The 26,681-nt window shown below is 47.0% G+C and overlaps 1 protein-coding gene across 2 annotated transcripts in view; it reads left to right on the top strand.

Moving 5' to 3' along the window:
• Window positions 1-298: 298 nt before the first annotated feature.
• ZRANB1 (zinc finger RANBP2-type containing 1) overlaps window positions 299-26,681 on the top strand; it is a 44,805-nt gene continuing 18,422 nt past the window's right edge. Inside the window, exon 1 of one of the 2 annotated variants that reach the window (XM_044296106.1) lies at window positions 299-537. The gene's annotated coding sequence lies outside the window, so the exon portion shown is untranslated. The remainder of the gene's footprint in view (window positions 538-26,681) is intronic. The other variant, XM_044296105.1, reaches the window with a different exon arrangement.

Here is a 26,681-nt window from a genome sequence, read left to right on the forward strand (position 1 = left end):
CCCAGGAAAGAAAATGACTGTAGGACGTGACTGAAGAGGACATGACACGTGAGGATTTTATTCTGACAGGCGGGGCTGCTGTACATGTCTTTATTAAACATTTCCTCCCGTATAGGAGGCTGTGCGGCCGGGTGTGCTGCGCCGGGCCACCTCCTCACACCCGACCGCGCAGCATCATTCCAGTTGTTGTTGTTGTTACTATTTTGCTCTAATGCCGCTGTCATGACGTCACCATTCAGCCGCTTAAGACGCCGCTTCCCATTGGACGTCAGCTCCAGGCAGCTCAGCCAATCCGTAGGCTCGCCGGCCTCGGGTGCAGGGTGACGTCACGTAGTTCCCGTCTGCTTTATTTTGCTTCTTCGGTCTCCGGAGCCGCCATTACAGGAAGGGGAAAATAAAAAAAAGAACTGGACCGAGTCGAGCTGGAGAACTCCGGAGCGGAACAGAGCTGGGGGGACCGGACAAGAGGAAACGAGGGGGAGTCCGGTCCCGGCGGAGATGAACGGGGAACGGAAGCCGGCAACGGGATAAAGCCAGGTGAGCGCCCCTATTGTGTCCCGGGGGGTAGACAGGCGGGCACTCGGCTCTCCCTAGTCCCCTCCGTAGCCTGGCCTCGGGGGGCTGTGTCCCCGGTGGCAGCGATAGCTACCACAGACGTACCGCGCATGTCAGCCATTAGAGTGTAAGCTCTTGGGCCAAGGAGCTGGTGACGGGAAGAAGAAGCAGGTGAGCGGCTCCTGACAGCTGCCGTCTGCTCACAGCGCCCTCCATAGTAATGGTATCCAGTAGTCCTTGAGTCGTCCTCTCCTGCCTGACCATGGTCTCTGGGAAAGCTGGGTGACAGCCCTTATGGCCGCCATGACAGCTCCCACCCAGCTTTCCCACCCTCCTGACAGACACTAGGCAGATTTAGTCTGTCAGCTGGCTGATATCTTGGTTGTCACCCAGCTACCTAATGAACTACTGACATACACGGATGGGCTAGTCGCTGACTAATGTGCCGTGTACCGCACCGTCGTGTCTATCACCTCACGCTATGAAGCACCTGTGGGTTCAGTGTTCTGTTTTGTTCCTGGCCTCCTACTGGAAAGGACTTTTTGGAAGAGCTTTGTGAGTAGAGCCCTGTCTGTCTGCTGCTCTCAACCAATTAGAATGGTGGATAACGATCCCGGTGATGCTATTGGTTGAGTGCACTTGAATGGGCGGGTTTTGTCACAGAGCTCCTCCCAAGTGTCCTTTTCAGTTGGATGCCAGGCACGGCGCACAGCTCTGGAATGGCTGTCAGTCCATTAAACCAGAAGCTTGGTTATGGTTCAGATGGCGCAGAAGTCCTAGTTATGTGCAGTCTTTGGTCGCCATCTTCTTTTAGTTTTGCTCCCAGCCTTCATGTGCTGTGGCGGTGTATGATCGGCCCAGCCGCCTGCCTGTGTCTATGGGACTGGCTGTGATAGACGAGCGCCATCTCTGGCAGCCCCATACAGCTGACTCCGTCGCCTCACCCTTGTGATTGGTTGGAGTCCTTGCGGTCTGATTTCTCCCCCCCCGATTGGATACTACTACCCTGTCCTATGGATGGAGGATAAGTTCTTATGGTGGATTGACCCCTTTAAAAGGATTTCCTTTAGGCTCCGTTCACATTGGGGTGCGACCACACAGCGCTGTGGTGTGGCCAACGACTTGCGCGGACGCTGTTTAGGACTGCGCAGTATTGTGAGTGTCACATGGGCTTTGACAATGCAGACAGACTAAGCATTGCGGTTTTAATTAGTTTAACTAGAGCCCCCCCGTCGATCATATGGCCACATAGTACTCGACCGAAGCGATACCACATCATATCCGCCACGTGACCGCACCGCGTGCCATACCTGAGCACATGAGGGGGTTGTTCGGTGCTTGTGACGCGGCCCTGCAGCGTTTGAGTACCGCAAGGTCTCTAAAGTAATGAGACCTCTCTATTCAGTGGGTCTGTATTGTTAATGGACGTGCGGAATTAAGGTGCTGCGCAGCCAAGACCCACTAAACAGTACCCTCTCATTAGTACCGCTCGAAACGCAGCACGGCCACGTCAGAACTGTGGCACGTACATGCCGTGTGGTCGTGCCCTCATAGAGAAGACCAACTAAACATTGCGGCCCCAATTAGTTTGCCTGCTGCAGCTGGCGTGGCACGGCTGTGGAGTGTGGTTGTACCCTTGGTAAAAAGTGGGAGCCCGGAAACCAGCCGGAGCCCATTATAGTCAGTAAGGGCCTTTGGGTGTCGGTGCCCATCATGTGATGGATCCATCTTTGACTTGCCTTGCACTTTACTGCAGTGAAGAATGGGATACCGGACCCGGGTGTGGACTCGGGTGTAGTCGTTTGTTACCATGCACACAGGTTATTGTTGCTGCTGGTGATTTGTCCAGTTTATGGTCCGTTTTATTGGATTGTCCGCCCTCGTTCCAGAGATGTGTCTGCTGACTAGTAAGGCCTCTTGCACACGAACAATACGGATTGTGTCAGGGTGCGTTCAGGAAAACTTGCACCATTTCGCAAGCAAGCAAGTCAGTTTTGTCTGCGATTGCGTTCAGTGGTTCAGTTTTTTTCGAGTTCAATGCGCATTGATGCGTTTTTTCACGCGCGTCATAAACAGCTGAATGTTTACAAACAACATCTCTTAGCAGCCATTAGTGAAAAACGCATCACATCCGCATTTGCTTGCGGATGCAATTAGTTTCTTTCACGCAGGCCCATTCCCTTCTATGGGGCCAGGACTGCATGTAAAACGCGTGAAAAATCGCATCATGTTCTATATTCTGCAACACAGAACTGATGCGTAAAAAAAAAAAAAAACATCGCTCCTGTTCACAGACCCATTGAAATGAATGGGTCCGGATTCAGTGCGGGCGCAATGCCTTCACGTCCCGCATTGCGCCCGCGCGGTAAACTCGCTCGTGTGAAAGGGGCCCAAGATTGTCCGGCTGCTTATCCGATATGTCACCTTTATTACCGTCATCAGTTATGTGGGTAATAGCGGCGTGCACCGTGTGTGTAACGAGTTCATTGAGGGGACAGTCACCTAAAGCAGAAGTTGCGCAGCCGCAGAGCTTCCACTTCTCACAAACTTACCTCCGCAAATGGCATTTATCATGGAACACAAGGCACTTACTAATGTATTGTGATTGTCCATATTGCTTCCTTTGCTGGCTGGATTCATTTTTCCATCACATTACACACTGCTCGTTTCTAGTGGTTACGACCATGTAATCCAGCGGCGGTGTTTGTACCTGTGCAGTGTAGAAAAAAAGCATCGGCCTATGCGCCACCCCGCGGTCTTGGCCACTGGAGAAGCCAAACCTTTTTCCTACAGTGTGCAAGTGCGACCACCACTGCTGGACAGGGTGGTCATAACCCCTAGATACATGCATTGTATAATGTGGTGGAAAAATGAGTTCAGCCAGCAAAGGAAGCAATATGGACAATCACAATACATTAGTAAGTGCCTGGTATTGGCTTCCTCTACATGATAAATGCCACTTGCTGAAGTGAGACAACCCCTTTAATGTGAATATTGGTCGATGTGGGGAAAATGTCTGCTGAAAAGTAAAAGGGGCCTGTGCTGACTCGGGAGCCTCCCCGCTATCTCTGTGCCCTGTTGACAGGCTGCCCATCCCCCGTACTAATGACCTGTCAACAGTGTTTTCTTCAGTTTCCACCCAGTCTGATGGAATCAGCTGCACGTTGCGTGACCTCTGCGCCTGACTCTGTGCGGTTTCAGCATGGCGTCTGCCTGTGTATTGGGATTGCACTGGACATCCATCATTTTTGTGCGGAAAAAGTTTCCGCGCGGCGGCTCTTTGTATGTGGCCGTCTCTGCAGTGAAGTACTTGCCCTGTGCCATGAGCTCATTCTGCTGCATGCATTATTATTATGATTACGTGACACATCTCTATAGTGTGGGGACGTGCCAGCCCACGGCTTCCCTCGTAGGTGATGATGACTTTGTGTGGCGCCGGGCCAGTTCCCTCAATGTAAAGAGTAATTGCACTTTAGCTAAACTTCTCATAGGTCATAGCAGCATAACATAGGCATTGTTTGGTCGGGGTCCGACTGCCAAGACCCCCACTGGTCACTAAAATGAGAAGCGCTTAGCCGAGCATGTGTTTTCTTTTTTTTTTTTACCTCCGTCTGTTGTTTTCTACTCCTGCCTAGAGGGAACCTGTCGGCAGTTTTATGCCGCCGGCTGTCACCACGAGATTCTTCTACAAATACCCCTGCGTGGCATCGGCAGTACAACTTGCCCCCTGGAAAAGGAGCTTTAATCGCTCCCGCTCTGCAGACAATCGGTTGAAGAGGCTAAGTGGTCATGGGCCCTGCTGTCAGAAGTGACTGCTAAGGCCAGGGGGTCACCATCACTTCCTATCCGTTGTGGATGGGGGGGCCATGATGTTGGAATTGAGCAACTATCTAAAAGTGAGAAGAGAAGATCCCGCCAGCTCTGATATGGCGGAGTTACAGCTCTGCTCACCGGATCCCTTTTAAAGTAGCTTCTTGGAAACCTGAGTTATAACTGTCATGGACGGACTACACTGTATACACATCGTAGGGCCGGCTTCACATCATCGCTTTGTTTTCCGTTCTTCTGATCCGTCAGAAGAAAAGAACCCACAGAAACGGATCCTTTCTTTTGATAATCTGTCATACTCCTGCAAAATACAGACGGTCGTGTAAATGCGCCCTTAGGGCTCATGCACATGGCCGTTGTTGTTTTGCAGTCCATTTTTCACGGATCCATTGTTCCGTATCTGAGTTTGTTTTGTCTTTATTTTTTTTCTTCTCTGATTTAAGTCCTCTTCTGTTCCGTTATTCCACAAAACATATCCGTATGCGATCCGTTTTTTGCGGAACGTAAACAGTAACTTATTACTAAACACATGAGCAATATGGGCTGGGCATAGCATTTTTACAGTATGGATCCGCAAAATACGGATGCATTCTGTATATTTATTTTTTTTTTGCGAACCCAGACTTGAATGGGGCCTAGGACCCTGATTTGCAGATAATAGGACATGCACTACTTTTTTGCCAAACAGTAATACGGAAACGGAATGCACACGCAGTACCTTCCGTTGTTTTTTGCAGACCATAAGTGAATGGCTCCACATACGGTCCGCAAAAAAAAAACAGAATGGAAGCTGAAAGAAAATACGTTTGTGTGCATGAGCCCTTATGCTTATTTTGCATACATTTTTGTCAATTCTGGCAGACAGGAGAACACTTGTAGGACTGCAAAATGAGTATAAGGGTGCACTCACACAACCTTCTGCGTTTTGCGGTCCGCAAGACACGGATCCACCATCAATACGGACGAAGTCTGTGTGGCATCTGTGTTTTGCAGATCCAATGTAAGGGCTTGTGCACGTATTGCATATTGGTGTCCATTGCGTTTTTTTTTTTTTTTTTTTTTTTTTTTTTTTTTTTTTTTGTGTGTGGAACACTCCTTCTGCATTATATGGCTGTTCTGAAAAAAATAAATAAAAATAGAACATGTCCTATTATTGACCGCATAACGGACAAGGATAGACTGGCTGACTGTTCCGCAAAGTGTGGAATGAACACAGCCGGTATCCGTGTTTTGTATATCCACAATTTGCGGACTGCAAAATGCCAATGGTTGTGTGCATGAGCCCTAACCATGCCTATCCTTGTCCACAAAACAAGGTGCTACGGAACGAACGTACAGATGCGGTCATATGAAAGGGACCTTATGGGATGATCAAAAGAAAGGATCTTTTTTTTTTCCCGTTTCTTCTGCTGGATTGCAGGGTGGTCGTAACCATGGAAACGAGAAGTGTATAATGTGGTGGAAAAATGAATCCAGCCAGCAAAGGAAGCAATATGAACAATTACAATACATTAGTAAATGCCTGGTATTTACTTTCTCTACGTGATAAATGCCATTTGCTGTAGTGAGAGGACCCCTTTAATAATGGCATGATCAGTGTATCCAGGAGCACCCTATTATAAGTCAGTGGGTTTAAGCGGCAGTGAAGCGAGACCAGGTTGGCACGCAGCGATTTATGTCCAGCCTTCTCTCAGCATATTTTCCGTGTTGCGGCCGTGTCTACGCCGCTCCCCATTATATTGAATGGGGCTGGGCGGACTCCCGGCAGCACACGCATGTACTCTCTAGTACATTCCCCTGCCGGAAAAGATAAACTCGGATGTGAAACTGGCCTTACTCTTCAGTGTTACTCCGATCAATATACTACAATGATTTGTATGCCTGTAGTAAAGGAAGGCTCTCCCAGAGCTAGTATACCCGGATAGTGTGTAAGTGACTGGAGACAAAGGGTCAAATTCCAGCGCTAAAAACCTACCGATGTGCAAAGGTGTGTTACCTGGCTGAGGGCAGAACACCTCCTAATCTGGTGCCCTTACTTTGCTTCTTTAAGGCTGCTGTCACACACACTGTTTTAGGCCTCATGCTCACGACCGTTGTGGGTTTTGTGGTCCGCAAATCGTGGATCCCCAAAACACGGAAGGCGTCCGTGTACATTCCGCAATTTGCGGACCACAGAACGGTTGCGGACGTGTGAATGGACCCTAAGACTGGCTGTCTAGGCCTGCACCAGATTACCACAGAGGCTCGGGCTGGAGGATAAATATGGTACATTAGCTTTAGTAAATCTGCGCCATAGTGCGAAACCATGTTACTTTACCGATCGAAAAGCTCTATATTGGGAGCGCTGTTAAGTCCGTCACCCAGTGCCGGTATCTCATATCGCCCATACAGGCGAACTACGTTTGTAGTATATATCATTCCAATTAAGGAGGACAACAGGACCTTAATAGAATACCGAGCAGCGGACCTTCCGTTTAGGTAGGTCGACGCACTTATACAGCAGTAGCGCAGTGGGATTTCCCACAATCCGATCATAAATTGTGGACTGCATCAGTGCATGCCACATAGAAGAACCATATGGCGGCACACATTTTGCCCACAAGCCTGTAATAGTCATAGGGACATTTTGTGCTGCTGCTAAGGCTCCATTGCTGTGTACATGAGTCCCATATAAAATGCATATGTCAGCGGCCCTTGAGGTCATGTTATGCAGTACTTTAGTGTACGGTATGTGACAAGCCGCACTTGAGGATTAACATCCATGGCTCTCGCTCCCTCCTTTCTGCCTCCATTCAGTAGGGCGGCTGTTTACATGACTATACTTGGCAGCGGAGGTCAGCCGCGTTAGTTGACATCTGCAGTAAGGGTTAAATAGTGACAGTATTTCGGGCCACCCTTGTCGTGGCTGCCTGTAGGCGTGTGGCTTTGAATTGCCTTGTAACATGGTAACTGAATTCCAGCCCGTCCCTTCACACTTCTATTGCTGTCTGTGGAATGTATTTTGCATGCTTAAAAATTGCAACGTGATCACAGATTCCTCCCTTGGACGTCCTTCAGTTCAGGGTGGAGATCTTCATCTGCACATCCTTATATCATGCGGGATGCGTGGTCAGGTGGATCCCGCGCCAAACGGTGCAAAATGTGCTCTTCCAGGATCGTAATCGCTGTCAATGTAAAGGGAACTTGTCTGTGGTGACTTTTATCCATGGGGGAAAAACAATAAAATAAGCTGTGTGTGTCCAGCCTGAGTCCTGTGATTAATCTGCTGTGGGTCTAGACATCCTGGTTAGGCCTCATGCACACAAACGTATTTTAATTCCGTGTTCGTTAAGGTTGTGTTTTTTTTTTTTTTTTTTTGTTTTCCCCCCCCCCCCCCCCAATGATGTTCGGTAGGGATCCACCGATTTTATCGGATTTACCGATATTATCGGCCAATATTCATGATTTTCAAAGTTATTGACATCTAACCTTGCCGATAATGCGTCCAGCGCTGCTCACTTGAGAGAAAACATGGTGCTTGGCGCACGCTGCCATGTTCAGTGGAGAAGGTTTACCCCTGCGCCGCCGCCGTCTCAGCTAGTGTGCTCGGCGAACAGCAGCAGCCGCCTCCTCCTGAGTGTCCTCCCCAGAGTCAAGCAGCCAGCATAGCAGGTGCCTGGTCACTGTGCCACCAATGATAATTTTAATACAAATATAGGAGGCTGGTGCCGAATGTACCCGCCTCCTGTATCTGTATTAAAGGTTGAGTTATCATTGGTGACAGTTCTGATCAGAGCCCCAGCAGTGTAATCCTGGGGCTCCGATCGGTTACCATGGCAGCCAGAAAGTTCACAGGTTATTGGTATTGGCTCTAAAAAAATCCATATCAGTCGATCCCTAATGTTAAGATCAGAGGACTGTGAGGGCCATGGAAAAAGCTACCTCAAAAGGCGCAAGTTGAAGTCTATTGTGGGTTTGGAGGTATGTTTAGGATCGCCATTTATACTGATGACTATAGATCAACAGTATCTGATTAGTAGGGGGGGGGGGCAGGGTTGGGTGGCTCCAGATACCTGTGACCACCTAGCAGGACCTTACGGAGTCACTCCGAGCCCGTCTAGCTGCCGTCTGTGCGCACAACTGCGACTCGGTCATAATAGTGTGACTCGACCGTGAAGCAGCGGTTTTGTTGTCTGCACTGCAAATGCACCTGAGGCTTTGGGTGTGAAGGCGATGATTGTTGTATGGATGTAGCATGCTGTGTGGGCAGAAAGTTGGCAGTGGCAGTATGGAAAACTTGTGCCCATCCTGCATGATGTTCTAGAACCGTCCTCTTGTATTCTGATGTAACGTTCCTTTAATCGCTGTCCATTCAGCTTGTGGCTACAAACTGCTTTGCTTATTTTATTATTATCATTATCTAGACTTGCCTTGTCATATGTTGTGTCATGTGTAAATGTTTTTACGATTCTGCATGTCAAGCATCTGTATTCCTTGCATTGAAACATTGACAGAAGGGATTTCAGACGTTACATAATCTCATGTGAAGGAGCCTGAAATGCGTTGTTTCACGGACGCCTTTGATTAGGAGCGACCACAAAGATGACTGACGCATTAATCTCATGGAGGAAATCCTTTATCCTGCGAGGCTTATATGTGGCCGTCCAATAGAGAATAGGAGGATTTGATTTTTTTTTTTTTTTTTTTTTTTTTTTTTTTTTTTTCGTGTCCTAAGACACTTGATGAGAATTTCCACTTTGACTGAGAAGCTGAGATCAGGATTGCCTACCCAGCACATGTGATCGGCAGGTGATGTCTGTCGCTGGTGGAGGGATTCTAAGAAATGAACTTAATCTTGGAATGACTTGTCACTGCCGTCTTGTGTTTCACTGCTCTGGAGCCACGTTCTTATCTGTGCCCGGGCTGCCTGTTACTGCCTTCTTAATTATTAAGCATATGCCACTTTATCCCTTCTTCTGTATTACATCCCGATCGGAGATAAACATCTGACCAACATTCTTTCTTTTTTCTTGATATGGGTTGTATGCTCCTGTCCAATTCATCTGACTAGGGTTTGCAGAAATCCATGCACGTGCTGCAAAAATAAAGAGCAAATCAGATGTGTGAACTTCCATTTCTGTAGGAAATCGGCCGTGTGTGAATACGCTGCATGTCTCCTCTGTGCCAGGCTGTCGGTAATGGGATGAACTTCACGGGTCAGATAGGAATCAGGTATGACTGTGTCAGACACAAGGGTATATGTACTAATGCGTGACTGGAGAAGGACCTGGAGCTAGGTACCTGCGCACCTAGAAGTGGCTCCTCACTTTTTGGGGTGGTGGTACTGGGTTATCTACAAATTGTCCTGTAGCAATATGGCTGCTCTTTGTAAGGCCTCATGCACACGACCGTTGTGTGTTTTGCGATCCACAAATCGCGGATCTGCAACACACTGATGGCGTCCGTGTGCGTTCCGCAATTTGTGGAACGGCACGGCCAGCCTTTAATATCACTGCCTATTCTTGTCCGCAAACTGCTGATAAAGTGCAGTTTTTTTTTTTTTTTGTTTTTTTTTTGCGGACCACGGAACGGAGCAATGGATGCGGACAGCACACGGAGTGCTGTCAGCATCTTTTGCTGCCCCATTGAAGGGAATCTGTCTGCATCCGAGCCGCCAAAACTGCGGCTCCGATGCAGACTAAAAGAACGGCTGTGTACATGAGGCCTAAGAGCGATTTAACTTTTTTTTTTTTTTTTTTTTAAAGTTTTACACAATAAAAACATTTTTATAAAAAAAAAATAAAAAAAAAATCATGTTATGTTCTTGTTGATTTAACATTTATTTTTTAGGGAGGTGGGCTAACAAAAAAAAATCTGTTTTGGCGTAATGTTTATAAAAAAAAAAAAAAGTTTAAATTTTTTTTTTTTAATGTTCACCTGATTTGGGTAGATCATATGATGTTATTATAGAGCTGGTTGTCGCGATGATGATAAATGTTATTTATTTTTTCTTCTATTTTTAACATTTTTGAAATAATGGATTTGAGGGGAATTTTTTTTTAAATATTTATTTTTTAAATGTGATAGGAGAAATACCCCTCCCCCGCCCCCTAGAGAGGCTGTACAGCAGAATACAGTGCTGTACAGCCTCAGTGCAGGGCTGATCGTGGTCTATGGAAGACCCGACCGGTCCTGCACATGCGATCTAGAAGGCAGGGAAGGGACTCCTAGCCCCACTCTCTCAACACACCAGGACGTTTATAGTCAATGGGCGGTCCGGAAGTGGTTAAAGGGGGTAAACGTTTCTCTCTGCTGCAAAGGAGAAATGAAAAATGAATAATCTTTAGGGTCTGAATCTTGTGCGCCCCCCCCCCCCCTGTTGATCATGAGAACAGAGTCAGGAAGTTTATCGCTAACAAATGTTCGTAGGAATGCGATGATCTGCTCGTGTAATACTACCGATGATTACTCTTTGAACGAGAAAAAGCAATTGCAATTTTTAAGCAGGTTAATAAATTGTTTGCTGGCAGCAGATTGTGCCGTCTAATAGCAATCTGCTGCCGGAAAATACAGATTCTGCATTAAGACGACCCACTGCATTACTGATCACTCCTCCCCTTACTGAGGAGGAGATCGCTGCATGTAATGGCAGTTCTCTCCTCCACTGATTAGGCAATTATCAGGAAGGAGCGCTTCCTTCTCAACAATTGTCTGCTACATCTGCTGGTGCAATGCAGGCCTGAGCCCCCTGTGTGAGAGACTGGAGCAGCAGGCGCACACTGACATTGCTGCCGCACTCGCATAGGGGACTGTGACCGGTGGGGATGGGGTCCCAGTGGATAGGTCATACTTTGCATTTAACATGGCAGCGGGGAAACCGCCTATGTTGATATCTAAGTAAAGCTACTTTCACACTTGGGTTTGGTGCGGATCCGTCATAGATCTGCACAAACGCTTCCGTTCAGATAATACAACCGCATGCATCCGTTCAGAACGGATCTGTTTCTATTATCTTTAACATAGCCAAGATGGATCCGTCTTGAACACCATTGAAAGTCAATGGGGACGGATCTGTTTTTTATTGTCGGTGAAAACGGATCCGTCCCCATTGACTTGCCTTGTGTGTCAGGACGGATCCATTTGGCTCAGTTTTGTCAGACGGACACCAACGCTGCAAGCAGGCTTTTGGTGTCCGTCTCCAAAGCGGAACGGAGCCAAACTGATGCGTTCTGAGCGGATCCTTTTCCATTTAGAATGCATTAGGGCAAAACTGATCTGTTTTGGACCGCTTGTGAGATCCCTGAACGGATCTCACAAACAGAAAGCCAAAACGCTAGTGTGAAAGTAGACTAAATCTCACCAGAATTGTGGCGTTTTATTCTCATGGCTTTGTCCTTGTAACTAAAATTGGGGGTCAATTACAAAGACCAGCTTTGTATGCTGCCTTTTAAATTTGCCAGATCTGAAACCTGGACCCCCCCCCCCCCCCCACACTCTCAAGTGACTAAGTCGGCGTCAAAATATTCGTACAACAGAATATTGTTCCACGGGCATTCACAAAATTAAAAAAGGGGACTTGCAACTATCTTAACACCAAAACTGGGGTATAAATGACCCTGAATGTCCTTTTTCCTCAGGCGTATTTAGCATTCTGTTTTATGGGTTAACAATCAATCTCCTCTCCTAAGCTGCACAGAGGTGACTGTTACTGATCTCCTTGATGCCAGCTGTGCTGCAGATGACAGGCCGGGCACAGCCGTCGGAGCTTACCACCATGGGATGGCTGGACTCCCGCAGTGGAGAAGATGTCACAGCACATCTGAATGATGATGATGGCCTACAGTTCACACCAAACGTTTGTTTCCTGGAAGGAAGATTGAAGCGGGAGGTAAATCGGCGTGCTGCGGCAGACAGTGGAGATGATACCATGTCCTCTAGACTGAAGTGTGACACTATGGGAGAAATCTCAGTCTGTGCCAAAAAACAAATGCAAAATGCACTAGTTACCTAAGCAAGGAAAGGAGCATGATTTGGGTGCAACAAGAGCAATACCGACACCCCCATTGCACCAAAGGCCTCATTTGCATATTGCGAAAAAGTATTATCTCTCTGGGACGGAGCCTTAGATCAACAAAAGAAAGTGTTTTAATCAGGTGAACTACGGCCATGTGTCTGTGCAGACAGGGAGGTCGCTGGTATAATCTACTCGGATCTGACGAGAAGTGACACAAGCCGGCCGTACACATTAGATGTATGTCCGCAGAGCGTGCCGACTTCAGCAGGACTGGTCATGGATCTAGTAAGTATGGGGGCTTCATGACGCTCTCCCATCAGCAGATGGCTTGGGAAAGAAGGGTCAGACTGTTGGATTTCAACATGCCCTATCTTTTTGTTCTTGGGAGATAAGCTGCCACCATAAGTGTCTGCAGTATCTTCTTCTCCCTCCCTATTGAGGAGACCTACTTGTGTATGAGGGGCACAGGATAGATTGCTAGCCTAAAGACGGCCATACACACTTTAAAAAATGTTTTCCTGAGAGATTTTGTTTTACTTGTCCTATCCTCTGGACATCCGTATCTAATTGGTCGGGGTCCGACACCAGCACTCGCAGTAGCACTGCGGCCTTCTCCCTGCTCACAAAGCACAGCGCCGTCCATTGTATAGCAGTTGTGCTTGGCATCGAGCTCAGCCCCATTCACTTCAATGAACGTGACATCACATGGTCTAGGGCAGGCAAAGCTGCAAGAGTGCTGTGGCATTAGTGCGAGCACCAGTGCCTTCTCCGACAGCTGATTGGTGGGGGTCCCGGTTGTCAGACACCCAACCCCCCCCCCCCCCCGGGGGACTTTTCCACATCTTCTGTTACACTGATTGTAATACAAAGCAGATCATCTTAGGGACATTTCTAATGGCCGGCTATACTCGGTGCATTATCGTGTGATTTTTATTTTTTGTGTGGCAGGAACCTTTCCCTAACATGGCAAAAAAGGAAACAGTTTAATTGAATTTTACATTCTTTAAAGAAGGCCCAGCAGGACAGGAACTCTTCTTTCTGTTACAGAAAACCTCACTTGGTTTATTGCATACTAACTAGGGAGCTGCAATTTCAACCATATTGCTTACTTGCTCAGAATTATTTTTTTTTTCGGAATTCGTTCCACAGATATAAATGTAGTCCTATACGAGCACGCCAGAGGTTTAAAGGAAAGAGTGCCTTTCAGATTTCGGCTATACATTTAGCGGAATGGGATAAAGGGGACATTGATGTGATGTAAAACATCGGAGCCCTAAGCTGTGTGGACCTTCTGCACCCCTGCAGGGGTAAGGGGATCTCCTCAACCGTGACATCTTGGAGCATGTGCGCAGCCCTGGGTGATGAGGATGAATGACCCAGGACGGCAGGCTTGTTTGGAGACCACGACCGTTGCATTGACTGTATGACAGTGGAGAGATCACAAAATGTGTTCCTGCTGTGTGAGTGCATTTTCATACATGGTTTATATCCCGCATATGTCCCATCAGGTGAGATCTAGGACCATGTAATAACGTCACCGGTGCTCGTCACCACATCACGGTTGCTGACCCAGTGTGCTGCCCGCATCCTTAGTTCTGTTCCACGGCCCCACAAAAAAAAAGATAGCTTGTCCACAATTTCGGACAAGAAAAGGCATTTTCTATGATGATGCGGTCCGCAAATTGCGGAACACGCAAAGACCGGTATCCGTTGCTTGAAAAACCAGATTTTTATTTTATTGATATATTTTGTATAGGTAGATTCAGGTGTGGATAATGAGTCTCTTTAAATCTGGAGGACGTGTGATCAGAGCTTTTAAGAGGATCTGTCGGCTCCGAACCCCCCCCCCCCCCCCCCCCCCAATCCCTGACTAAACGGTGTATAGTATTACTGACGCGGGGTCCGGTTATGTATTTTTTACTTTCATACTCCTTTTCTTTCTGACGCTGTGCTCTGAGAAACCAACAGGGAGGACATAGAGAGGACTCCTGGGCTCCTGCACATAATGGAGAGGACTCCTGGGCTCCCTCAATGCATTTTACTGCTGGTTCCTTTGAGCATAGCGTCGGAGTGCAAGTGCGTGTGAAGATGAGAATGACACAATCTGACTTGGCTCCAGTTACACACTACACCACTAACTCTAGTTTGGAGGGTGTTTTGGCGCTGATGGCCTCCCTTTTAAGAAGGGTAGGCCACAATGTTTTTGGGACATTAGGCTGTTGGTCAGGTTCACATCTGTATTAGAGACTATGCTTTATTTTCTGGTAAAATTTTCAAAAAATCAGATGAACCCCGTTCTATTTAATGAAGTACAGCGTGCGCTGTTTTTCCCCCCCCTAAAACGTAAATATAGGTGCACAGTTTTTCTGTGCAACAGGTTTTGAGGGGACTCCCTGTGGAGGCTCCTCCGCGCCTCCTAGGATTTTGCCAGAGCTACAGGTGTTTTTTTTTTTTTTGGTCTTTATTCACAGCAGAATGCATTACTTTTACATGTTATTTGTAGTTGAATGGGCAACATGCAGGGTCTGGCAGCAGGAACTCCATAGAAATTTGTGCCCTTGCATTCCTCCACCGTATTTTTCATTTTTTTTAATTTAAATTTTATTTATTTTTTCTTGGTCCTTATATTGGTGACATTGCATAATGGACCTGTTACTTTGTGCTAGACATTTATTTTATTTCAGACTCTTTGAATGGAGTATACAACCAGTACTTTTTTTTTTTTTTTTTTTTAAGCTTCATGTTTTCAGGGGCACTTTATCCGATCCAGCTTTTATAGTACAGTTGTTTTTATATAGTTTTATTTCGTCATTGGTGGAGGCTTTCGTCACCTGTGTTCACTATCTGCTCAGTTCATGTCTGTTTCACCAATTGAATCGGGTTGGTCTTTGGGAAGGATTCCATGTTCTGATTAGCTGCAGCAGCCACTAGAGGGAGCTATCTGCATGATCTTGTACATTGATCACAGTATGTAGTAAGCTGCCTCTAGTGGAAGTTGTTGGTAACCATACTTGAGGGAGATGCACAGGCTAAGGGCTTTTTCACACGAGCGGATCCTGTGCAGGTAATCCGCTGCGTGAAGGAGAGGCAAGCCCCGCTCCGGACAGCAGAGACATGGAGCATTAACATGATTGATAATGCTCCATGCCTCTCAGAGATAAAAGTTGTCACTGATTTTGCAGCAAAAAGATCAGAGAGGCACGGAGCATTATCAATCATGTTAATGCTCCGTGTCTCTGCTGTCCAGAGCGGGTCTTGGCTGTCTTTCACGCAGCGGTTTACCCGCACAGGATCCTCTCGTGTGAAAGAGCCCTAAGAAAAACCATGGCTGATGTCTAAAGCAAATGGCACCACTCCTGTCCATATTTTGTGTGTGGTATTACACCTGGTTCAGTTCAGACACAACCAACGTACTGGTGTGGCGCGGTTTCTTAAAAATTTGAATGCTTGTCTAATCATGGAAACTCCCTTGAAAAATCTTATATTCCTAAGAGCCAAGTCTCATCTTAATCTCCCTCTGTAACCAAGTAGAGCCAAATGATTGCTTGGCATTTGGGCCAAATGAAGCAAGTCCCTATGTTTTTCAGGGAATTTTTGTATATATTTTTTTTTTATTGTGAAAGCCAGCTGGCACCAGATCCCAAGGGAGTTCTTCTAATCATAGAGAGTTGACCTAGTACATGTTCCCCATATTGTCACGCCTTCCAGTTACATCATGATGTAATCACAGGTTGCCTAGCAACTCATAGTGAGTGATGCGTTTCAGCAGTCGTACATCTGGGAGCGAATACCGCTCCAAGACACCTTCCTGGCGCTGGAAGCCGTCACTGTCTGGATGCATAAAACATAGATGTTTTGCCCTTAAAAGAAAACCAGATCCCCAGGGCTCTGCGGATAAGTGCAGAGACCTACTTAATGGAAAGAAGGACACCGAGGGCTGGAGCCAAAAACATCGCAGAACTCCCTAAAAGAAACTGCCCAGAAAGCTAAATCTTTACACAAGAAATGTACCAGATTATAGTGGCACCCCCACCTGATGTGGATGCTGCCAGTAACTTTAGGACTTTCTTAATGGCAGCATTCAATGGCTATGTCCGCACTCCGCAGAAATTTTATTTTCTTTTTTGGATTTGTCAGCGTAATACAGTGGCAGCAAAGTGGATGTGTTTTTAGCAAAACGCACACTGCGAAAAATTTCCAAGTGTAAATTGACTTGCACTGCTGATTTTAAATATATAGCGGATGAAATCTGCGTTTTTTTGCAGCAGATTCCCTGCCAAATTGCGGTGAAAGCGGCAAAGTGTGAACGTACTGAAATCCGTAAATTCCTCATGTGCATCATTAGAAACAACGTGTTTTCCAGCAGACGGGCCTTATTGTGTCCTCGCTGCAGATGTCTGTCGGGTTATGCTCAGCTAATAATAGAGATGCAAATGACTCATGTGTCGGATAGGCGTGAAATCTATTAATAAGCACAAAGGTGGTTACAATGCTCATGGCATCCTCTACTATGTTAGGTATATGGTCCTAGTGAGTTTCATCCTATAAACCAGCACTTGGCGCAGGTAGACCTATTGGGAAGGGCAGAATGGAACACGGTGATCTGCTGGAGCTATTCATTTCTAGATTTTTACTTTTAAAGGGCATCTGTCAGCAGTTTTGTACCTATGACACTGGCTGACCTGTTACGTGTGCGCTTGGCAGCTGAAGGCATCTGTGTTGGTCCCTTGTTCATATGTGCCCGCATTGCTGAGAAAAAGGATGTTTACATATATGCAAATGAGCCTCTAGGAGCAATGGGGGCTTTGCTGTTGCACCTAGATGCTCTGTTCTCTCTGCAACTGCTGCACCCTCTGCACTTTGACAGGACCAGGCATGGGAGTTGTAGAGAGCAGAGCTTGCAACGACAGCACCCCTGTTGCCCTTGAGGCTCATTTGCATATAGTTAAACATTATTTTTCTCAGCAATGCGGGCACATATGAACATGGGACCAACACAGATGCCTTCAGCTGCCAAGCGCACATGTAACAAGTCAGCCAGTGTCATAGGTACAAAACTGCTGACAGATGCCCTTTATGTTGATTTTCTGGCTTCTCTCACTTGACTGGTCAGTGGAAAGCTTTGAATGGCTCCAGTGCTTCTGGGTATGAGATCTGCCTCCAGCATTATCTGTGTGCAGCTGTCCAGTGTCGCATATGAACGTCCTACACCATTTTGTTTGGAGTAGAAAAGCAACAAAATCCCCCCCCCTTTTTTTTTTTTTTTTTTTTATACATTTTTTTTTTTTTTGGTAATTTTATATAAAAAATGTTTTCTTATATACTTCATTAATTTTCTATTTTTACTATACTTTTACATCCCATTCTGTGTGCTCTTAAAACTCAGATCTCTGCACACACGGCTGACGGCTCAGCAGTGTACGGAGAACGGAGCACTCCTTCTATCAGCAGGGTCCCAGCAGCGCAGGGAGTACGGGCACGAGCGCACATTGCTCCCCACACAATTACTGACTTCTGGTATAGTGCATGGGTACCCTGTAACTATGTGCTGTGCCAGGATTAGCTGAGCCGAGCGGACTCCTGCTCCGCTAAGCTCAGAGTCCTGCATGTCGGCTCTCGCCCCCTTCATTAGGACTAATTTATTAGTAAAACAAATCTCAGATTTTTGGGGCGTTTTAAGGTAACTTGAGGTGTAGACACACAAGGGCGAACAGATTAGGAGCTGATGATTGCTTCCGTCAGGTTTGGATCTCTGGTCCCCAGTGTTGGAAGTTAGCAAATTTAACCCCTGTGGCACCATTTGTGGGGGCAATAGTAGTTACTATGACTAAAGGTGGTCATACACATTAGTCAAAAGTTGATCAAGAAGGATGATTTCAACCCAAATTTAACATTTGTGGATTAAATTTTAACAATGAACCATCGTTTTAGCCAATCCATGATCAATGAAAGCGGGCGATGGACGGATTGAACAATTGTAACGGCCAATGTGGACTGAAATGTGTATGGCCTCGTTCACCAGATGATGGTCCGACTGCTCTTCAGCCCTCACCTGGTTCGGCCTCCTTTAGTCCTGTTACATAATCCTGCTCCAAGTCTTCAGGACTCTTACAATTCCTCCTTTTTGTGCTGCTTCCTGTTAACGCTTTGTGTAAGGAAACCATTCCTGCTGATTTCCCGTCTGTCTAGATATCAATGATTAAAATCGCTTGCACATCATTCATCCCGGCACTTGTGCTCTGCAGCCAGGATGTAGGGGCAAGAAACAGAGTTGGGTGTTTCTTGGTAAGAATGACAAAAATCCCCCCCCCCCATGTTGTTATTAAACAAGAAATATTGTAAAGACCTGTTTTCTCTACGTCCCAGGAGTTCAACCGTGTCCCCTTCCTCCTGTCCCATGTCTGGCTGTAAGACAGCTGTCTGGAGCAGGAGCCACAGCCGCCTTTGTCCTGCCGTTAAGCTCCACCTTCTTGGATAAACCCCACCCCTCAGATGGGCACCAGCTGACCTTGGAACAGATCAGCAGGAGACGAATGGCGGGTTTACAGTGCATAATGTTACAGCCGATTGTCAGGAAGGAAGCGTTCCTTCTTGACAGTCGGCTGCTCGTTCAGTAAAGGAGACCCCGCGTTTACATGCAGCATTCTCCTCCACAGCTGCATTATCTCTGGGCAGCAGATCGCTGTTTAGACCACACCATCTGCTGCCCAGAAACGACAATTTGTGTGCCTGCAGGAACGTTGGGATCGGCGGCACTTTTACATGGGCAGAATGTTCCTTCCCGATAATCTGGCTACTTTCACACTCGCGTTTTGTGCGGTTCCGTCCATGTTCAGATAATACAAACTGATGCAAACAGTTGTATTCTCTTTAACATGGCCAAGTCAATGGAGGACGGATCCGTCTTGAACACCATTGAAAGTGAATGGAGGTCGGATCCATTTTCTATTGTCGGTCCCCATTGACTTACATTGTGTGTCAAGACGGATCCGTTTTGCTCAGTTTCGTCAGACGGACACTAAAACGGTGCAAGCATCCTCCAGAGCGGAATGGAGACTGGTCGGAGGCAAACTGATGCATTCTGAGCGGATCCTTGTCCAATCAGAATGCAAACTGATCCGTTTTGGAACCGCTTGTGAGAGCCCTGAATGGATCTCGCAAACGGAAAGCCAAAACGCCAGTGTGAAAGTTACGTTAGTCCACCTTAAGCCCTGTGTCGTCTGTAACATTTCTACCTGACTGTGCCGGGATCATGTAGTACTTGCTGCAGGGTGACTATAGTTCATTTACTTTCATTTACTTTCATAATTCATTTCTAGGTTTAGTGTTTCTTCAAGACACTTGTCCATACACAAGTATTAATCATAATTTTTTTTTTAAGGAAAACTGGGAAATGCTGAACTGATAAATATATGTATTTCCTAATCCTGCATACTACCATCTACCTTTCCTTGGAGTCCCTGTTGCTCGCTGTATTCTCACCTAAAAACACATGGCTCTCTGTAGAGTAATTTTCCTCAACCTCTGGCTCTGGGGCCCCATGCTTGTGGCCCTCCAGTTGTTGGTAGCTGCAACTACTTCCTGGCAGTTAACACTTTGGTAAAAGCCCTGTGACGTGGTCATATCTTTTTGTGTAATGGCGTATCCGCAATAAATAAACGTCCAATTTTTCCCATGGCCGCTCCACAGAAAAATAGAACCTGACCTGTTATTGTCCGCATTACAGACAAGGATAAGACTGTTCTATTGGGGGCTGGCGGTTCCGTTCAGCAGAATGTACAGGGACGATATCTGTGTTTTGTGGATTCGCAGTTTGTAGAAAGCAAGATATCCAACGGTCATGTGCATGAGCCCTAAGGCCTATTTCACACGAGCGAGATTTTTGCGCAGGTGCAATGCCTGACGTGAACCCATAGCACTCGCACTGAATACTGACCTATTCTTTTTTGCGTGAAAAACAGCAGCCCTTGCCCAATAGAAGTGAATGGGGCTTCAGTAAAAAAAATGCATTGCATCCTTAAGCAAGTGCGGATGCAGTGCGTTTTTCGCTGATAGATGTTTTTGTAAACCTTGAGTTTATCACGCGCGTGAAAAACGAATTGCACCCGCACTGAAAAAACTGAACGCAATTGCACACAAAACTGACTGAACTTGTTGGCAAAATGGTGCGAGTTTCACTGAACGCATCCGGAGCCAATCGGTCACACTCGTGTGAAAGGGGGTTTTCTGATCTCATCCTGATGGCACATTGCCTTCGCTTTATAATGCATGACCCCTACCGATCCTGAGAATGAAGTGGGTGTAGTGCAGCGCCCACTGCTAAGTTTTCTCTGCCCAGCGGGTACCACTGTTCAGAGGGAAGACACTGGAGCACTAAACTAGTGCTGCGGTCCGTTCATTCTCAATATTGTGTGGGTCCCACTTATTCTGATGTAATTCCCTAAAATGTGCAATCAATCATAAGAATATTTCCAAATATCCATTATATGTAGGACAAGTGAATGGAGCTGCAGTACCAGACACAGCCAGCGGACACGAGCGGCGCTGTTAGTTTTCTAATCTCATGCATAGGTCAGAGAAAATAAGCTCTAGAAATCCACACGACTGCCGCAGAATCAGCCCAGGGATTAGCCTCATTCATTGGGGATAATCTGTTTGTGACTACCCACCATGGAAGCCTTGGCAAGGACTTTCATGTCTAGTGTGTTGCTCCCGCCCCTTCCCCCCCCCCCAAGTGAGATTTACGGTAATTCTAAAAATCGCACTATGTGCATGAACAAACCCCACGTTTTCCCATTGAAAAGAATAGAAAGCGTATATATTCAAAGTGATATTTTTAGTTGCGGATTTCTTCAGAGAAAAGCGCTGAAATCCATGTCGGAGCCCCTGTGTGAGAATCCCTTGTGAACGCTCTCTTTAAATAACCGTCTATCGTATTTTCAGGCGCCTGCGTTCGTTTACGATGGATAGATTTGCTTGCGTCCGACTAGCCGTCCCCACTCCCTGTATATCCGTCCTCTGGAATTTGTGCTCGGCTTCTATTCCCAAACAATGAAACCCGAGAAGCGGACGCTTTACAGGAGCCTGGTTCTGCCGCAGGGCCCACCCTTCCTCCTCGGGCCTCCTCACGACAAAACAAACCCTCGGCCAGAGGTCGCGCTACTTTTTTTTTTTTTTTTTTTTTTTTTTTTTTTTTTTTCCCTCTGGAAGAGTAAAAATACTCCTTTTACCATTTTTGAGGAGTACAAAAGTTACAGTAATTTTTAATGGTTCATGCGAAGGCCTTCATAACATTAAGAGGTTGCTATTTATGCAGGGAAACCATTACTAGTATCTAGAACTGTCTTCAATGCACAAATGGCGAATTTAGACCATTTTAAATTTAGCCGACGTATACTAAACATAACACCACTGCCACCCCGGCAGTGCCACCAGTTCTTGCCTTTATAGATGTGAACAGTAGACTCTTTATTAGACTGCATGCACACGTATTTTGTTTCAGTGTCCTTTCCTTTTTTTTGTGTCGATAGGATGCGGACCAATTCATTTCAATGCGTCAGCAGAAAACGTGGACAGCACACCGTGCGCGTTCCGCATCACTATGTCCGTTCCGTAGCCTCGCATGTTTTTTGCAGAGCCGCAATTTGCAGACTGAAAAACGCATACGGTCGTGTGCATGTAGCTTTACAGTCATTCCTCCAACACCTAAAGCTGGGGACACTGTTACCCAGCGGAAATGGAGTTTAGGGGCCACTTGGTAGAAAGCACCGCGCACATAGGAGCTTCCCCCTCTGCAGCGTTCTCAGATTGGATGCTAATGCTATGTAGTCTGCAGGGTCAGGGTGGTAATGTACTGTATGTAGTGCACATAGTGGGATGTACTATTATAGTGTAATGTACTGTATATACTGTTAGTGTACATAGTGATGCAGTATATAGTGTGATCTGTATAGTGTATATATCTGTAAGTCAGTCATGCTGTGACATCTGTGTATCAGCCAGGAGGGTCGTCCTGGGCCCCGCAGCGGGTACACAGGCACATCACAGTCTGCTGCATCTAGAAGCTGCTCCTCCTTTATTTTTCTGGCTACGGGACAATAGAATGACCTGCCCCGAGGGTCTCCTGCCCGTGTCCTCACTGTCTTGCAGCTGGCGGTCAGACCCAAGTCTGAGGCTGGTGTTTGCTGCTGGTCTCCTGTTGGCGTGTCCAGTGCTGAGCAGGAGTCTGGAGCCTAGACCTTCTACTGAGGCCGTCTTCAGTACCGCACTCAGCAGGGAGGAGAGACCGTCCTCGGCTGAGCGCTTCAGACTCATCATTAGAGAGAAAAACAAGGCGCTCGGATCCAGGACCCCCACTATATTTCACTACACAGCAAGGCCACTTACCCCGCCAGTGAGGATCATGCGCTCACTTCAGAGCGGTGTGCCATAACCTCTGGCAGTCGGCTCAAACTGACCAATAACTAAGCTCCTTACTGTAAGGAGCTTTGCTATTGGTTATTACAGGCAGCATCGCTGCGCTGCCCTTGCTGTTCACAGCGCTCACTGCTCTGATGAATGGCAGGGAAAAGTCTACGGCGTATTGGTTTGCCTTAGACTTTTTCTAGGGAGTAAAATGGCCTGAACGTCTGACGCTTGTACAGGTGTTATTGCCACCTCATCCCTCTGCACAGCCTCTCCGCAGCACATCCAGGGTGGATTTGGAGGGTAGGAATGACGTGTGGATTTGGAGGGTAGGAATGACGTGTGTGTGTGTGTGTGTGTGTGTGTGTGTGTGTTTTTAACCCATAAAAGTTACTTTCTGCGATCTCATGCTGCTCTTCACCATTTTACTGGGAAAATCTTAGGTCGCAGCTTTGGACAACATTTCATTGTTTGCCTGACTGATCATTACAGACACTTAAAGGGGTATTCTGGCTTTAGCAAATAAATGTCATGGTATTGTGCAGAAGCCTTATGTGGCCATTTATTGGGATTTTTAAAATCTCTGCTTGCTGTACTGGTCACGTGATGACACAGGTCTGTGGCTTTTGAGCTGTGGCAGCGTGGTGCATCCGAAAGCTGAAGAAATCATTTTTATATCGCTAACTACCTGCAGTTTGGTGTTTCCTTGCAAGATCGCGTGCCCATTCACATAAGATTAAAGTTGGCTGGAATGGCAGGCAGACTGTAGTTTGAAAAACTAGCGTAAAAAAGCGCTTGCGATTGCTGACGGCACACTCTTTTCTGCCGAAAAGGTGATCCACCGTGCTGGGAAAACTTCGGTCATTCATCTATTGAAACTGCATGTTGATGGCGTGTTCGGCAGAATTCACACTTGCCATTGTGCTCAAGCACCAGGGAATCGTGTGTGTGTGTGTGTGTGGATCATTGTCTCAAATGTACGGCCAGCTTAAGCAAGTGATTTACAATGGGTTCCTAAGGAATAAATCAGGGATGCCCAACCTGCAGCCCTCCAGCTGTTGCAAGACTACAACTCCCAGAATGCCTGGACAGCCTACAGCTACTAGAGCATGCTGGGAGTTGTGGTTTTCAAACAGCTGGAGGGCCATAGGTTGCTCATTCCTGGAATAAATAGAGTAATGAAAAGCTCCTGCGCCCTCGTGGCAACAGTTTCCGACTGCACCACAACCACATCTCCGCAGTCGGCCACCAGGTCTGGTTCTACACCTCGGTGACACAGTTCGGATAACTGTATTGCAACAAGCCAGACGTGTGATTATCAGATCACCAGGGCGCACACACTGTGGCCGGTTTCATAGCTGTGACCAGTGAAAGTGCCACACAATGGCTGCAGGTGGCATGGCGCCATTGTGTGACTGCTGCGGGAGATGGTATTCTTTGCTCGATTGCTGCTAGAATGCAACTTAAAAAGGTTTTCCAAGACTTTTTTATACTGATGACACATCCTCAAGATAGGTCATCAGTATCTGATCAGTGGGGGTGTGACACCCGGGACCTCTGTCAATCGGCTATATGACAAGGCACCCTTCTTGCATCTTACCAAGCACAGCACCGTACATGGCGGCCTAGGCTATGTGATCGATGAACGTGACGTCACATGGCCTAGGGTAAGCTGCGAGAAGGCCATGATGCCTTCTCAAACAGCTGATGGAAAATTCTTTTAAAATAATAATAATAATAAAAAAAAAGGTTGTCTATACCCTGTCTGGTCAGCGGGGGTCCGGTAACTACAATGGTGAGTGTTCCCCCGCTTGAATGAAACTGACACTCAAGCCTGTCCACCGCCGCAGAGACGGCAGTCCTATACAGCTGAATGAAGTGGCAGACTCGCATGCAGTTGCAGAGAGAGCAGAGCCTCCAGGTGTAATAGCAACGCCCCCATTGCTCCCAGAGACTCATTTGCATATAGTAAAACATAATTTTTCTCAGTAATGTGGGCACATATTAACATGATGCCTTCAGCTGCCAAGTGCACATGTCACAGGTCAGCCAGTGTCGTAGGTATAAAACTGCTGACAGATGCCCTTTAAAGTCTGTTTTCCAATCATCCCAGCCAGTAAAAGGGTTAATAACATGTACCACCAGCACCTGTAGGTTTTGCATTTTAATTGGGGGTAGGTTCGGGGGTCTTAATGTGCCGCCATTTGCTTAGAAGCTGTATATAGTGATGCTTGCTGCTGTGACCAGGGGCTGTTACCAGATGTGTCCTCTCCATGTAATGTGAGGAAAGTAGCAGTGCACGTGTTCACTGGAGGTACGGTAAAGCAATGTAAAGTCTGTGTGCCAGGCAGGACACTCGGGGATACGGGGCGCGTGCCAGCAGTAATAATTCACTTCTATAGGCGCCTAGAAATGGAAGCTCCTCTCCTATCTGTCGCTGGTTCTTGTTTAGTACTATGGTAATGTATGAGCTGTCAGTGGTTACTTATCCCATCCGCCTTCTCGTCTTTTATTTGGAAAGGTTTCTTGTTAATCGGATATGGTTGGGGGGGCCATGGGTCACCGCACAGACGCTGGTGACATGGTACAATTGGATCCCAGGACTATTTTCGACCTGTCAGTCTTGTCCTATTTCTGGACAGAAATAAACCTTGCGTTTTCCCGGCTGAGAGTCCTGTGCTCTGGTTTAGGATTATCCTACAGCTGGGGGCGAGACGCACGACTGGTCTGTGTAGTATTTACGGGAGAAGGGGCTGGTACGGATTGTGACGGGAAGAAGTATTTACCCCCTAAATGTCCCCCCTGAGTAGTTTATGGTCTGCAGACAAAATGTTCGGTTAGAAAAGGGGAACCTGGGTAACCACAAAGTATAGAATTGTAGAAACATTTCAAAGGAGCTTTCTCATATTGAGTGTATGCAGCACGGCACTCCAGCTGTTGTGAAACTACAACTCCCAGCATGCTCCTTTTTTAATTCTGTGGGAGCTCAGAACAGCCAAGCATGTGCGCATGATGGAAGATGTAGTCTCAGGCCCCGCCACTGGAGGGAGCTACGAGCGGCTGCACATCTCCCCCCCCCCCCCCTCCCCCATAGGGAATATTTGGTATTCCATCAGTGACCAGCTATGTAATTAAAGGGGTTGTCCCACCGTAAGAACTAGTCCCTATGCACAGGATAGGGGGATAACCCTCCATCAATCAGATGGTTAACTGCTGGGATCCCCACCGATCCTAAGAGGGATGTGCCAGGGTGAATGGAATGGCGGTCAGGCACGCTCGACGTGCCTCCCAAATGTATGGGTCTGCCGGAGGTAATCAAGCATGGTGGCACATGGCCTCCCTTTGATCCGTCCGCACCACAGGTTCAAATTTTTTATTTTTGGCATGGAGAAAAACTTCACGGAAGCTCTTCGTAGTGTTTCTATGGGGTTCCGTGCCTCCGTTCTGCAGCTTCGGGATTTGGGACCCGCTCAAGTGAATGGTTTTGCATCCGTGATGTGGTGTGCCAGTGTATTGCGGACCCGCTGTTTGCAGGCCGAACAGGCATGGCTGGAAGACTGCCGTGTGCATCTTTAATCCTGTGGGTTCAACAACTTTCATACGTGGTTGTGCCCTCACCAGCAGCTAACCTCTGCAGCGCCCCTCTGCTCTGGCAAATGAGCTGGCACTAGTGTTATGATGTCCTTTATGCCTGGACAGCAAATTAAAAAAGTCCTATTTTCCAGGGGGAATTTTTTTTTTTTTTGCAGAAGCGCATCCCAGAGATGAAGAGAGAGGGTCCTTCCTCTGAAGGTGGTCATACACATGAGGGATTTGTCTGCCAAAATGACAATTTCGCTAACATTCGGCTGGTGATCATTCGCTTCCCAAATGTTCGTTGCTTATAGCCGACCTTCTATAT

The sequence above is a fragment of the Bufo gargarizans genome, chromosome 6 (genome assembly GCF_014858855.1).
Source record: "Bufo gargarizans isolate SCDJY-AF-19 chromosome 6, ASM1485885v1, whole genome shotgun sequence".
NCBI lineage: Eukaryota > Metazoa > Chordata > Amphibia > Anura > Bufonidae > Bufo > Bufo gargarizans.